The sequence below is a fragment of the Nomascus leucogenys genome, chromosome 20 (assembly GCF_006542625.1).
Source record: "Nomascus leucogenys isolate Asia chromosome 20, Asia_NLE_v1, whole genome shotgun sequence".
NCBI classification, from domain to species: Eukaryota; Metazoa; Chordata; class Mammalia; order Primates; family Hylobatidae; genus Nomascus; species Nomascus leucogenys.
Genome location: NC_044400.1, coordinates 60,064,366 through 60,078,323, shown reverse-complemented (window position 1 = coordinate 60,078,323; position 13,958 = coordinate 60,064,366). Strand labels below are relative to the sequence as shown.

At 41.9% G+C, this 13,958-nt stretch overlaps 1 long non-coding RNA gene and 1 other non-coding gene across 2 annotated transcripts in view; both read left to right on the top strand.

Annotated features, from left to right (window-relative positions):
- The window catches only part of LOC105738309, a 46,596-nt gene that overhangs the window by 9,577 nt on the left and 23,061 nt on the right, over positions 1-13,958 (top strand). The gene's annotated exons all lie outside the window — the stretch shown is intronic.
- LOC115832012 lies at positions 4,301-4,361 on the top strand. Its single transcript, XR_004027487.1, has one exon. It is a non-coding gene; the product is annotated as a U7 small nuclear RNA (small nuclear RNA).

The window sequence follows — 13,958 nt, the reverse complement described above, 5'->3', positions numbered from 1 at the left end:
TTGAAATGCTAATCTAAAAAGATGCTTCAACCTGAGGATGCTTAGAGATCCTCTAGAAGTAGACAGTCTTCTAAAGTTGGTAGCTGACCCTCGGAACCCAAGACCTTCAGAAGAAGTTGATGACTTAAAGTAGTGGACAGCTTCCTGCCAAGACATTGGACCAAGATCTGTAATTCCTGTTTTGTTTTTTACCTGCTTACTTATAATCATTCTTCCCATTTTATACAGAACCCTGGCTTTGTCCTCCCCTTATGGCCCCTTTTCCTTTTTTTTTTTTGAGACAGGGTTTTGCTCTGTCACCCAGACTGGACCACAGTAGCACTATCTCGGCTCATTGCCGCCTTGACCTCCCGGGCTCAAATGATCCTCTTGCCTCAGCCCCCCGAGTAGCTGGGACTACAGGTGTGTGCCATCACCCCTGGCTGATTTTTGCATGTTTTTATGGAGATGGGGTTTCACCATGTTGGCCAGGCTGGTCTCAAATTCCTGGGCTCAACTGATCTGCCTGCCTCAGCCCCCCAAAGTGCTGGAATTACAGGCATGAACCACTGCGACTACCCCCACTTTTCCTTTTATTCTCTCCTTAGTATAATTGTAAGCTCAAAACATACTTATCATAATGCCATTCTTTGGTTATTCCACGCAGTAGCCACTTCCCTCAGTTTTACTGACTGTTGGATATGGCTTCCATTACCACACCTCCATGATAAAAATCTCAGAACTCTAACGCCAATCTCATTAAACAAGACATAGGGAATTATTTTAAAAATGATGTTTGCAGGCCGGGCGCATTGGCTCACGCCTGTAATCCCAGCACTTTGGGAGGCCGAGGCAGGCAGATCACAAGGTCAGGAGATCAAGACCATCCTGGCTAACACGGTGAAACCCTGTCTCTACTAAAAATACAAAAAATTAGCTGGGCGTGGTGGCGGGTGCCTGTAGTCCCAGCTACTCGGGAGGCTGAGGCAGGAGAATAGTGTGAACCCGGGAGGCGGAGCTTGCAGTGAGCCGAGATTGCGCCACTGCACTCTAGCCTGGGCGACAGAGCGAGACTCTTGTCTCAAAAAAAAAAAACAATGATGTTTCCAATTGTAATTACATGGACAATTGTAATTAAATGGTCTTCAGGAAATCAACCTGCAACTGTGCTAGTGTCTCCTCCCTGAACAAGAACCAATTTTTATAATCTATTGTTCAGACCCTAGGTATTTCTAAATTTGAATTCAGTAACCTTAATATGGTGATTGGGCACATACTGGAAGAGGCCAATTGAGATCCAAGTATGTATCTCAGCTAGCACAAGGCCTTGGTCCAACCTTGTATCATGAGCAACTCCTTTTCTCTTGTATCTCCATGCACCCCTACGAGATACTACTTCCTTGGTGGCCGGGATACCTGGTCCTGTTTGCCTCCAACTAACACCTCATACACTATAGGAGTGGCATTCCAAGTGGTATTGTCTGTACATAGAGACTTTAATTCTATAAGTCACCAAGACTGGAAATCCTGACTCACATGAACTCCAAGACAAAGCCCCTTGTGATTATTCAGGCACTTTCCCCTGGGGAGTTAATGGCTCATTGTTCATGCTGGTCACAATGATGAGAATCACACTAATAGAGAAAAACTGTAAGAAAAGTATCACTAGCTGAAGAATTATCAATGATGCTGCCCCTGCACTAAATGGAATACAGATCAGTTGCAATTCCTTAGCGTGAGTAATGATCGACAATCATACTGCTCTAGATTCCTTGTTGGCCAGTCACAGTGGAATCTTTGCCATTGTCTTGCTGTACTTGGATCAATGAAAAAGGCAACATAGAAAAGGCTGTATGTCACCTTAAAGAAAAAGCTACTTGGTTTTCTTAAGCTGACCATCATAGCCTATGATTTTGTTCTCTTTGCCTGAGTTGGGGAATGAGGTTCCTGGTTCTGAAGCATCTTAAAAGAACTATTACCTGTTCTTGTTTTCATCATAATTGTCGTAATGCTGGTCCTTTGCATTCTATCCAGAGTCTTAAATTCTTCTGTACAGGCACCCTCTTACCAGATTATCACCATAATGGTAAAACACAAAAAAGTCCAAAAGATCTCACAATAAGATTGATTGTGGAGGCAACTAAACAATCCCCAAGATCTGGAGATCTGGATCACTAGCCTTCCTTCAACTGGTCAAACTCTTGCAAGTAAGAGAGTGGCCAAAACGGAGACTGAGGGACTGAATATACAGGTGAGCAATAGCCAGGCGATATGACAATAGAACTCTGACCCATACCCTCTGCAGCAACCAGCTCAGGAAGCCAAACCATACTCTGCAGTGATCATCCCCAAACAATTAGGACTTGGCCTGTAACCACCAGCTTCCCTTTATTTCGCCTCCACTTCCAACTCAGGACCAACCAAAGAAAGCCAAATGTGCTCCCCAAACCAATTGCATAGGATGCCCCATTTCTAGTTAACCTGCTTCCAGCTTCTCGGTGCCAACAGCCTCCATATGGTACATACCTAACCCTTTCCTTTTTTCTGTGATAAAGTTTCTCCACTCCCCTTGTCCTCATTGTCTTTGAGTTTCTGCCAAATATAAATGACAATGACTGACCCCCTTGCTATAGCAAGTTCTGAATAAACAGCCTCTAGCTGCTCTCATTTATATGGTCTTCATTTATTTCTGCACCTTGCATAAAATTAAAAGTAACCAAGGCTGGCCACAGTGGCTCACAAAGTAATTCCAGCACTTTGGGAGGCCTAGGTAGGCAGATCGCTTAAGTTCAGGAGTTCAAGACCAGCCTAGGCAACATGGTGAAAGCCCATCTCTGCCAAAAATACAAAAATTAGCTGGGCGTGATGGCACGTGTCTGTGATCCCAGCTACTTAGGAGGCTGGGGCAGGAGGATCACTTGAGCCTGGGAGGCGGAGGTTACAGTGAACCAAAATCTTGCTACCACACTCCAGCCTGGGCAACAGAGTGAGACTCCATCTCAAAAGAAAAAAAAGTAACCAAAAGCCAAAATGCATTGTGTATATAGCTAGAGGATCTCTCTCTAGTACATTGAGAGTGACAAAGGAAAAATATCAATCAATATAAATGTATTAACATATGTCCAAACCCCGGTTTACGTACTGAGGCTAAGGTGTTAGGTGCTGAAAAGTACAAGACATACCTTTCCTTCAAGTATTATTATTTATTTGAAAAACAAAGCATAAACATTACAAGATAACTAACACTACAAGCTAACATATATTAAGTAGCTTGCAGGAGTCCCTGTGCCACTGGCCTAAAATGATCAAAAGTGGCTTCATTGAATAAGGGGCACGTAAGCCAAAACTTCGGGGATTAGCTCAGTAGAGACAAGGGGAAATCAACACTTCAAAGGAGGAAACGATTTCAGTTTAGAATCAGAAATAAAGATGTATTTCACAAAGATATGAGTCTAGCTGGTTGGTCTTAAGTCATAGGAGGGAAAGCTACAAAGTAAAACTAGAGCCTTATGTCAAAAGGCTTCCCTTGCCAGTCTGAAGAATCTAGATTTTCTCTGTAAGCCCTGAATTTTCACCTGAGCTTTTCCTCCCATTCCCCCGTGGATGTCCTCCAGTCACTTAGGCTACTTACAGTCAACAAATACTCTACTGTACCCTCAAATCTGAATCGAAAGATAGCTAGAAGAAACTATCCAGAATAAAGCATGGCACTTAAAAACCAAGATGAAAATACAGAAGAGAGTATAAGAGAATAAAAAACATGGAACACAGACGAAACAATGGAAGCCAGAAGGCAATGAAATAATAAAAGTGCTGAAATAAATAACTGCCGATTTAGAATTCTCTATGCTGGGACACGTCTTGCACAAATGAAAAAAAAATAAAAACCATGCTTTCAAAGCATGGAAAGGTGTATGATATGGTCTGAATGTTGGTGTCACCCCAAAATTTATAGGTTGAACTCCTAACCATCAGTGCCTTAGAGTGTGACTGTATATAGAGATAGGGCCTTTAAAGAGGTAATTACAGTAAAATGAGGTCCCAAGCGTGGGTTCCTAATCCAATGTAACTGGTGTCTTTATAAGAAGAGATTAGGACACAGACACACACAAAGGGAAGACCACAAAGACCGAAAGAGAAGATGTCCATCTACAAGCCAAGGAGAGAGGCCTCAGAAGAAGTCAAACCTGCTGATACCTTGATTTCAGACTAGTCTCTAGAACTATGAAGAAATGAATTTCTGTCGTTTAAGCCATCCAGTCTTGTTATGGCAGCCCTAGCAAATTAATACACAGACAAACTCCAATTGAAAAATGTTCTAGAGTGTTACAGCTCTTCAGAATTTGTCTAGCAGGCTTTCCAGTTTATGCCGAAGAGCCCCTAAAAAAAATAATGAGAATTTTTAAAAGCTCTAGAAAATACCTGGCTATTTATACCTGACTAGTATATCTCAAAACTGTCATAGTCATGGAAAACAAGAAAAGACTGAGAAAGTATTACAGACCAAAGGAAACTAATGAGACATGATAACTAAATGTAATGCGGTATCCTGGATTGGATCCTGCAACAGAAAGGAAATACGAGTGGAGAAATACAAATAAAATCTGAAGTGTGTTCAAGAGTATGTAACTGGCCGGGCGCGGTGGCTCACGCTTGTAATCCCAGCACTTTGGGAGGCCGAGGCGGGCAGATCATGAGGTCAGGAGATCGAGACCACAGTGAAACCCCGTCTCTACTAAAAATACAAAAAATTAGCCGGGTGTGGTGGCGGGCACCTGTAGTCCCAGCTACTCGGAGAGGCTGAGGCAGGAGAATGGCGTGAACCTGGGAGGCGGAGCTTGCAGCGAGCCGAGATGGCGCCACTGCACTCCAGCCTGGGCGACAGAGCGAGACTCCGTCTCAAAAAAAAAAAAAAAAAAGAGTATGTAACTATGTTGATTTCTTAGTTTTGACAAATGTATTACAGTAAATATGATGTTAACATTAGAAAAAAAAAAGTGAGTAAAGGATATATGGGAATCCTCCAGTCTATCTCTGTAAATCAAAAAATATTTCACAATAAAAAGAGACATTTTCAGGCAAAAACAGAATTTTCAGCAGCAGAACTCGACTAAAAGAAATACCAAAGGGCATCCTTAAGGCAAAAGAAAAATGGTAAAAAAAAAAAAAAAAAAAAAAAAAAAAAAAAAAAAAAAAAAAAAAAAAAAAAAAAAAAAAAAAAAAAAAAAAAAAAAAAAAAAAAAAAAAAAAAAAAAAAAAAAAAAAAAAAGGCAAAAGAAAAATGGTTCCAGATGAAATATCAAAATATCGAAGGCCAGGCACTGTGGCCCATGCCTGTAATCCCAGCAGTTTGGGAGGCCGAGGTGGGTGGATCATTTGAGCCCAGGAGTTCGAGACCAGCCTGGGCAACATGGCTAAACCCCATCTCTACACAAAATACAAAAATGCCAAGCATGGTGGTGCACCTCTGTGGTCCCAGCTACTTGGGAGGTTGAGGTGGGAGGATTGCTTGAGCCCAGGAGGTTGGGGCTGCAGTGAGCCATGACTGTGCCACTGCACTCCAGCCTGGTTGACAGAGTGAGGACTGCCTCAAAAAAAAAAAAAAAAAAAAAAAATCAACCATGCAGGATGGGATAAAGAACAATAAAAATGGTAAGTAAATATGTGGGTGAGGCCGGGCACAGTGGCTCACACCTGTAATCCCAGCACTTTGGGCAGCCAAGGTGGGTGGGTCACTTGAGGTCAGGAGTTCGAGACCAGCCTGACCAACATGGTGAAACCCCATCTCTACTAAAAATACAACAATTAGCTGGGTGTGGTAGTGGATGCCTATGGTCCCAGCTACTTGGAAGGCTGAGGCAGGAGAATTGATTGAACCTGGGAGGCAGAGGTTGCAGTGAGCTGAGATGGCACCACTGCACTCCAGCCTGGGTGACAGAGCGAGACTCCATCTAAAATATATATATATTAAATAAATAAGTGGGTGAATCTAGATTAATATCATCTATATAAAAATTACAATAAAGTGTTGTAGGGTTTAAAATATGGAGAAAGAACATTATTGGCATTTAAGTAGAGAGGAGGTAAAGAAAGTAAAGTGTTCTAAAGGCTTTCTAATCATAGAGTGGCTCGTAGAGCTTATTAGAAGGCAGAATCTCAGAACTATCATTGAATCAGAATTTCTATTTTAACAAAATCCTCTATGATTCATATGCATATTAAGGTTTGGGAAGTATTGTTCTCAATACTTCAGATGATGTGTATCATCTGAAAAGGGAGTAAAAGAACCAATTGATAGTAGATTTTTGCATACCTAGAATTTATTTTGTAGTCTCTATAGTAACCACTCAAGGAATGCTAAAAGATTGCATAATTTTCAAACACAGGGCAAGTGAAAAAGTAAAAAATAATCAGCTCAAAATAAAGCAAGGAAAGAAAGAAAAAGAAACAGAACAGGTTGAATACATAGAAACCAAATATAAGTAAGCAAATATCCATATTAGAAGACAATGATTATCCAACTAGATTTTTAAAGACAAAAACAATTACATATGCAAGATGATGTTTATATTTCCATGTAAATGTGTATAGCAATTTACAATTTATAGTTTTTCACATACACTAAGGCTGAGAAACATTAAGACTAGGTTATTAATAACCTGAAGAGCAGTGGGTTGTTATATTAAGATCTTCTACAAAGTAACATACAAATCCCAGGATGATACCAATCTAGTAAATCACTTATACTCTTTAAAATGACCGAGTGCGGTGGCTCACGCCTGTAATCCCAACACTTTGGGAGGCCGAGGTAGGTGAATCACCTGAGGTCAGGAGTTCGAGACCAGCCTGGCCCACATGGTGAAACCCTGTCTCTACTAAAAATACAAAAAAGTATCCAGGCGTGGTGGTGGGTGCCTGTAATCTCAGCTACTTGGGAAGCTGGGGCAGGAGAATCACTTGAACCCCGGGAGGTGGAGGTTGCAGTGAGCCGAGATCATGCCATTGCACTCCAGGCTGGGTGACAAGAGCAAGACTCTTGTCTCAAAAAAAAAAAAAAAGTCTTTAATAAAACTATGGGAAAAAAATTTTTTATTACATACTGTTTTAACCAGGAATGTATCTAAAACAAAAGGCTACAGAAATATTGAAAATTGAAAGTAAAATAATGGAAAAAGCTATAACATGCAAATACTAACAAAAAGAAAGCTGACAAATTATTAATTTTAGACAAAGTAGACTTTAAAATAAATGACATTACTAACCATGAAAAATACTACATAATGATAAAAGGTTTAATTTACCATTATCAATTATTGTATGAGAAGATATAATAATTCTAAATTTGTATACACTTAATAATATAGTTCCAAAATACATAAAGCAAAAAATGAAGAATCTAAAAGGAAGAATAGACAAATTTGCAATCACAGTGGAATTTTATGACACCTTTTAGAAACTGATAGAATATGTTAATGGAAAAAATTAGTAAAGATATAGAAATACCATGTTTAACAAACTTGACCTAATATACATTCCTAGAACACTGTACTCAATAACTGCAGAGTGAATATTCTTTTCAAGCTCGTAGGGAATATGTACCAGAATTAACTATACGCTGGTTCATAACATAAAACAAGTCACAACAAATTTCAAAGCAGTGAAATCATGCAAAGTACATCCTCTGACACAATGCACCTAAGCTAGAAATCAGTAACACAAACAAGGCTTATTTAGAAATTAAGCAATATTCTAAATAATCCATACATCATAGAAAATGTTACAATAAAAATTATAAAGTATTTTCAGTGGAATGATAATGAAAATACCACACATCAAGACTTATGAGAGGCAACCAAAATCATGCTTGTGGGAAACATAAAAGCATGTAACAGAAAAGAAAAAAACAGCTAAACATTTATGAGTTAAGATTTTAATCTCAAGAGTTGGTAAAATAATGGAAAATATATACTGGGAAGTTTTTAAAAGAATGGAAAATAAACCTAAAGGAAATTAAAGAAAACAATAATAAAGATAAGATCAGAAATTAGGAAATAGAAAATGTCTCAGTCCGTTAGAGGCTGCTATCACAATATATTATAAACTGAGTGGCTTCTGAACAACAGAAATGTATTTCTTACTGTTACGGAGGCTAAGAAGTCCAAGATCAAGGCCCTGGCAGATTCAGTGTCTGATGAAGGCCACTTCCTGGTTTATAAAAGACCATCTTCTCTCTGTATCCTCACATGGCAGAAAGGGAGGGGAATCTCTCTGGGGTCTCTTTTCTAAGGGCACTAAACCCATTCATGAGAGTTCAGCCCTAATGACCTGCTCACCTCTCAAAGGCTTCACCCCCTAATATCATCACTTTGAAGGTTAGGGGTTAGGATTTCTTTTTTTTTTTTTTTTTTTGATTCAGAATCTCTCACTGTTGCCTGGGTTGGAGTGCATACACCATATTGGTGTTAGGATTCCTCACTGCTGAGCCCCAAACAGCATCTGAAAAAGCAGAGGGCGTCATTAACTCCTCTGCTTCACTACCACTCACATCTCAGCTATCAGCAAATCTCATGTCCCCCACCTCCCCCTCTCCACTCCCCACCACCTAGTCCAGGCTTCTGTCTGCTTCCCTTGGACAGGCGCAGTGGCCTCTGCATCCTCTTTGCCGTCATCCCCTCATTCCAGTCCACTCCTCACTCAGTCGTGAGAATTCCTTAAGTAGACATTTTCCTCCCCTGCTTGGAACCCTTCAACGGTTCCCATCACACTGAGCATACGATTGCAACTCCTTTCCTTGACGCATAAGGCCCTGCAAGGTCTGGCCCCACTGATTTCGAGGATCAGCCTCCCTCTGGCCAGTGGGCTTCCACCCTGTGCACCTCCTTGCAGACCTGAAATACACCAGCCTTTTCTTTTCCCACCTCACACCTTCCCACATGCTGTGCCTTCTGCCCCAAATGTTCTCTTCATTTTGCGTGGCAGCTTTTTCCTTTTCCTTCAGTGTAAATGTCACCTCCTCTGAGAAGCCTTCCCTTTCCACTTCATCTAAGTAAGAACATAGTTTTGAACAAATGCCCTATATATTCACTTTAATATTTTTTTTTTTTTTTTGAGACAGAGTCTCACTCTGACACTCAGGCTGGATGGTAGTAGTGCGATCTCAGCTCACTGCAACCTCCGTCCCCCGGGTTCAAGAGATTCTCCTGCCTCAGCCTTCCGAATAGTTGGGATTAGAGGTGCCCACTACCACACCAGGCTAATTTTTGTATACTCAGTAGAGACGGGGTTTCACCATGGTGGTCAGGCTGATCTCGAACTCCTACTTCAGGTGATCCTTCCGCTTCGGCCTCCAGAAGGGCTGAGATTACAAGCATGAGCCACCACACCTGGCACCCACTTTAAATTATTTTATGAGTTGACCGCTTGTGTAATGTCTGGATTGGAAGCGTCTGGAAGACGGGAACCCTATTTATTCACTCTTCTGAGCACTTAGCATAGTGCCTGGCACGTAGTAAGCATTCACAGTTTTGGATGGATAAATGATAATAATGGATCCCAACGGTTGCTTTTCTTTTGGTGGTTACTGAATGAACCCAGATGTGGAGACAGGAGAGAGCAGGGACCAGTGACAAATAGGCGACACCTCATATTTTGAGAGTATTTTAAATTGAAAAGGAGACGTTTTCCAATGGTGGATACAAATAGACAAATAATGACCACATTGCTTTACCATTCCATCCACGTATGTTTTACAATGTTTAGGGTAGAGGAAACGACAGGTCTCTTAAGAGGCATGGCAGGATGTGACTGTCATCACCCTCATTAATGAGGCCTCTTAAACAACTTGAAGCGGAATAACTTCCCTACCAAAGCCGCTTCAAAGAGCAGTTGGAAGTGGAGAGTGAGGGAGTAATAGAATCAGTAACTAGGTTGCTGAGGGAAGTCTCCTGTGATTAGAAAAAGAAAAAAATGTAGTAATTACATTCTGTGGAGACTAAGAGAACTCAGAAACCATGGTCTTGCCTTCATCTTTATTTCTAATGGAGAGATGAAATAAAATCTGTGGATGTAGCAGAAGGTCATTTAAGGCCTTCCCTGTGATGAGTAAAGCAATCCTGTCCCCAGAGGGAGGAGCGGTGGGTAGAGAAAGCTTCCTCCAAGCACTAAAACTGCTGAAATAGTTACAATTCCCAGTAAAAGCAGGAGCAAGAGAAAAGCTGCAGGAGATCTGTCAGGAGTCCGTGAACAGGCCTGGAGCCTGGGGCTTGTTGCCACTTGAAACAGCGTGAGGGAGAACTTCAGGGGCCTTTGACTTGGAGAGATGGCGGCTGTGGGGAGGATCAAGTACTGGCAGGGAGTGCAGTCTCTGGAATCAGACAGATGGAGTTCCAAGCCTGGCTCCCCTTGTTCCTCCAGCATAGGTTTGTGCAAAATATCTCACACCTCTAGGCTTCAGCTGATTCTTCCATGAAAGGGGTTAATAATAAAGAGGGAAGGCAATGACCACATGGTAGGGAGGGACCCCCCGCCCGCCCTCGCAAATGTGAGGGCTCATGATCACAGCTGATACAGCTAGTCGTAGCCATGGTGGCGAATAAGCCACTTGAGCCTAGATGTGTGGAGAGTGTGGACTGGCTCCCTTCAACTCCTTCCAACCGACCTTACCAAGGGCTACAAAACGACAAACTATATTCTCCAGGGTTCCTCCCAACTAGCATTCCAGAAACAAATCAAGTTGGGCCATCAGATTATACTCAGCTGAGATTCGGAAGGTGGATCTGGTGGAGACCAACTTCCTGTTCCATGACAAGTCATGTCATTGGCAAACAAGGTAGTAGGAACATGAGGCTTTTCAGCCTTTCTGCATCCATTCTGCAGCCTTCTGCATGTCTAGAGGCAGCGTGAGGAGCAGCTCTGTAACCAAATGCAGGTCCGGTTGCTTGTTGCCTACAGAGTTCAATAAGAGCAAGGTCTGGTAGAAAGAAAGTGACTTTATTAACCAAAACTAGTAATGGGAAAGTGGCTGGATTCCCATCCAAAGTGACCGCTTTGAATTTGGGGGGAAAGACAAGGGGCAAGGGATTAAAAAGGGGAAACTTGATATGAAAGACATGCAAGAATTGTGCTGAATACAATGTCTGTGTGTCTCATTCCAGTGGCTATCTTGGGTCTCAGTCTACCTGGAGCGTGGGCTGACATCATCTCCACAATGGCTGGGTTGTTCACTAGCTGCCTTGAGGTAATCTCTGGAATTTTGCAGCTGGGTCTCCAGGCTTGGTCTGCCTATCTCAAGATTAGCCCCTGGAACTTCTAAGAAGGCACATAGTTAGATACTAGCGTACCGTTAGACAAATGTGGAGGGAGTGTATGCGGTGAGAAAGAGAGGGATGTGGAGTTTATTTTTTTGAAGGCTAAGGGAAAAGGCTTCTGCAGTTTGCTTCAAAGTTACATCTTGAAACCCGTTTTGAAGCCAAGCTGCTTGTTTAGTGTGGCTTCCTGATACAGGATCTCAGTCTCACAGTTGAAATCAGTGGCCCTAGTGGTGGCCTCAGAGGTAGTAGCTCTTCTGGTGGGACAGTTCTGCTTTTTTCTGGGAGTCATTTCTAGAAACCTAGTCTAAAGCCCATACCCTTAGACCTTCCAATGATTTTGTAAACAGCCCATTCCCTGAATTAAATCCCTTGGAAGTTAAGACATCTTGAGTCATTTCTTTCTCCTGCCCTCAATCTTGACTCTTACACCAGATTTTCGTGTTTTTTTCCTTCACAATCCCAACTGTGTACCACATGTTTTATAAGTGAGAATTTTTTTTTCTAGAAAAAGCATCATTCACTTCACTTGGTTGTGTTACTTTTCCTGAATTATTTACATCAACGGAAAGACTGACCGATCACCCCATTCCTACATAATTAAGCCTGAGGCATTGCCATTCCCTGGTGACAGCCGCACAAACTGCAACTGTAATGCTGGGCAGGGAATAATTGAGTCAATAGAGCAACTTCACAATCCCAAGCCAATAAAGTGAAGCCTGATACTGATGTTTTAATGGAATATTGAAAATGAAGAGTTGAGAGAAAAGACTTTCTCCAGCATTTTCCAAGAGAGATAGAGCATTGATGACTCAATGAGTCTTCCTGCCAGTTTGGCAGATACAGCCTTTTAATTGAGAGTGACTCACCATGCCTCAGTGGTGACTGTATTCCTTAAAAATAGCAGCTCCCGTTGCATTGGACTCAAATCCTTTTTGCAAGGAGGCAGGAAATAAACTCACTCTGCAACCTTCTCATTTCAACTTAGTTTCCCTGTTGGTCATTCTGACCATCTGACATCTGTGCTGGTGTGGTTGTTACTTCTCTAAATCCATAGACACTAATAAATTGGCATTCTAGTCTTTTTTTTTTTTTTTTTAGCTTCTTGTGAGACTGGTTACAATGATTCAGTTCAACAGAGCCTGATTATCTTTAAGAGAACTGAGAAAAATTTGTGAACCTAAAGATCTGAGTCCAAATCTGAGACCCAAAAACCCATGAACCCTGAGATCTTCTTCTACCCCTAAAGCCTGATTTGCAGTCCCTACAAGTGGGCAAACACACACTGTCTGGCCAATTCTTCATTATCTGCATGTAGGTCATTTGTAACCATTTATTTTCAATTATAAGACTAGTTGAAAAGGCCAGCCTCTTGAGTTCAAGAGAGATGAGTTCAAATCTTGGCTATGCAGCTTCCTAGCTGTGTGATCTTGGACAAGTTACTTCACCTTTCTATGCTTCACTTTCCTCATCTATAAGGAGTCAATAAGAAAACTCACTTGACATGGAATTAAAAATATATAAAGTAACTAACATAAATAAATAATAGTGGCCAGGCGTGGTGGCTCACACCCATAATCCCACCACTTTGCAAGGCTGAGGCAGGAGAATCACTTAAGCCCAGGAGTTCAAGACCAGCCTGGGCAACATAGTGAAACTCCATCTCTACAAAAAATAAAAGATTAGCCAAGCATGGTGGCACATCCCTGTAATCCCAGCTACTCTGGAGGCTGAGCTGGGAGGATCACTGTAGCCCAGGAGTTCAAGGCTGCAGTGAGCTATGATCACGCCACTGCACTCCAGGGCCTGGGCAAAAGAGCACTCCCGTCTTAAAAAAAAAAGAAGAAAGTGGACTAGGGCTCTGTCCAAAGATAGGTAAAAAATGGGTTCCAGGAGGAGGAAAGTGTAGGAGGAATAGTGTGGTCATAAAAAGAAGCCTGATAGGCCTTTCTGTGACAGGCCTTAAAGGCCAATTTCAACTCAAATAGTCTGATTGCAAAAGCAGCCACAAATGCTTCCTGCTCCCAGCATACATGCCCTTAGGCATTCCTGTCTCACTCTGACTCTGGACTTGGTCATGCAACTGGCTGTGACCAGTGGGATGGGCGGTAGCAAATGTGATTCAGGTAGAGGCATCCAAAGGGCTTGCACATCTGGGCTGACCCCAAGGATGTGCAGTCATCCCTCCATATCCACAGGGGATTGGTTCCAGGACCTCCCAAAATCAATCGACACTCTAGTCTCTTATGTAAAATGCTGCAGTGTTTCCATATAACCTATGCACATCCTTTTGTATCCTTTAAGTCATTTCTAGATCAGTTATGTTACCTAATACAATGTAAATGCTATGTAAATAGTTGTTATACTAAATTGTTTGGGAATAATGACAAGAAAAAAATCTATACAGGTTCAGTACAGTCTCAGTTTTTTTCCTGAGTATTTTCTATCTGCAGTTGGTTGAAACCAGAGATGCAGAACACATGGATACGGAGGGCTGACTGTACTTGCAACATTTCTGTCACCATGTGAACAAGCCTGCTCTAGCCAGGTAGATGCTGAGAAACACGTGGCCCAGTCCTCTCCAACATCCCAGTCAACAGCCAGCACTGCCAGAGACACGGCAATCCAGCTCTCTGCAGCTGCCTATAGATTCACATGCAAGCCCAGTCAAGA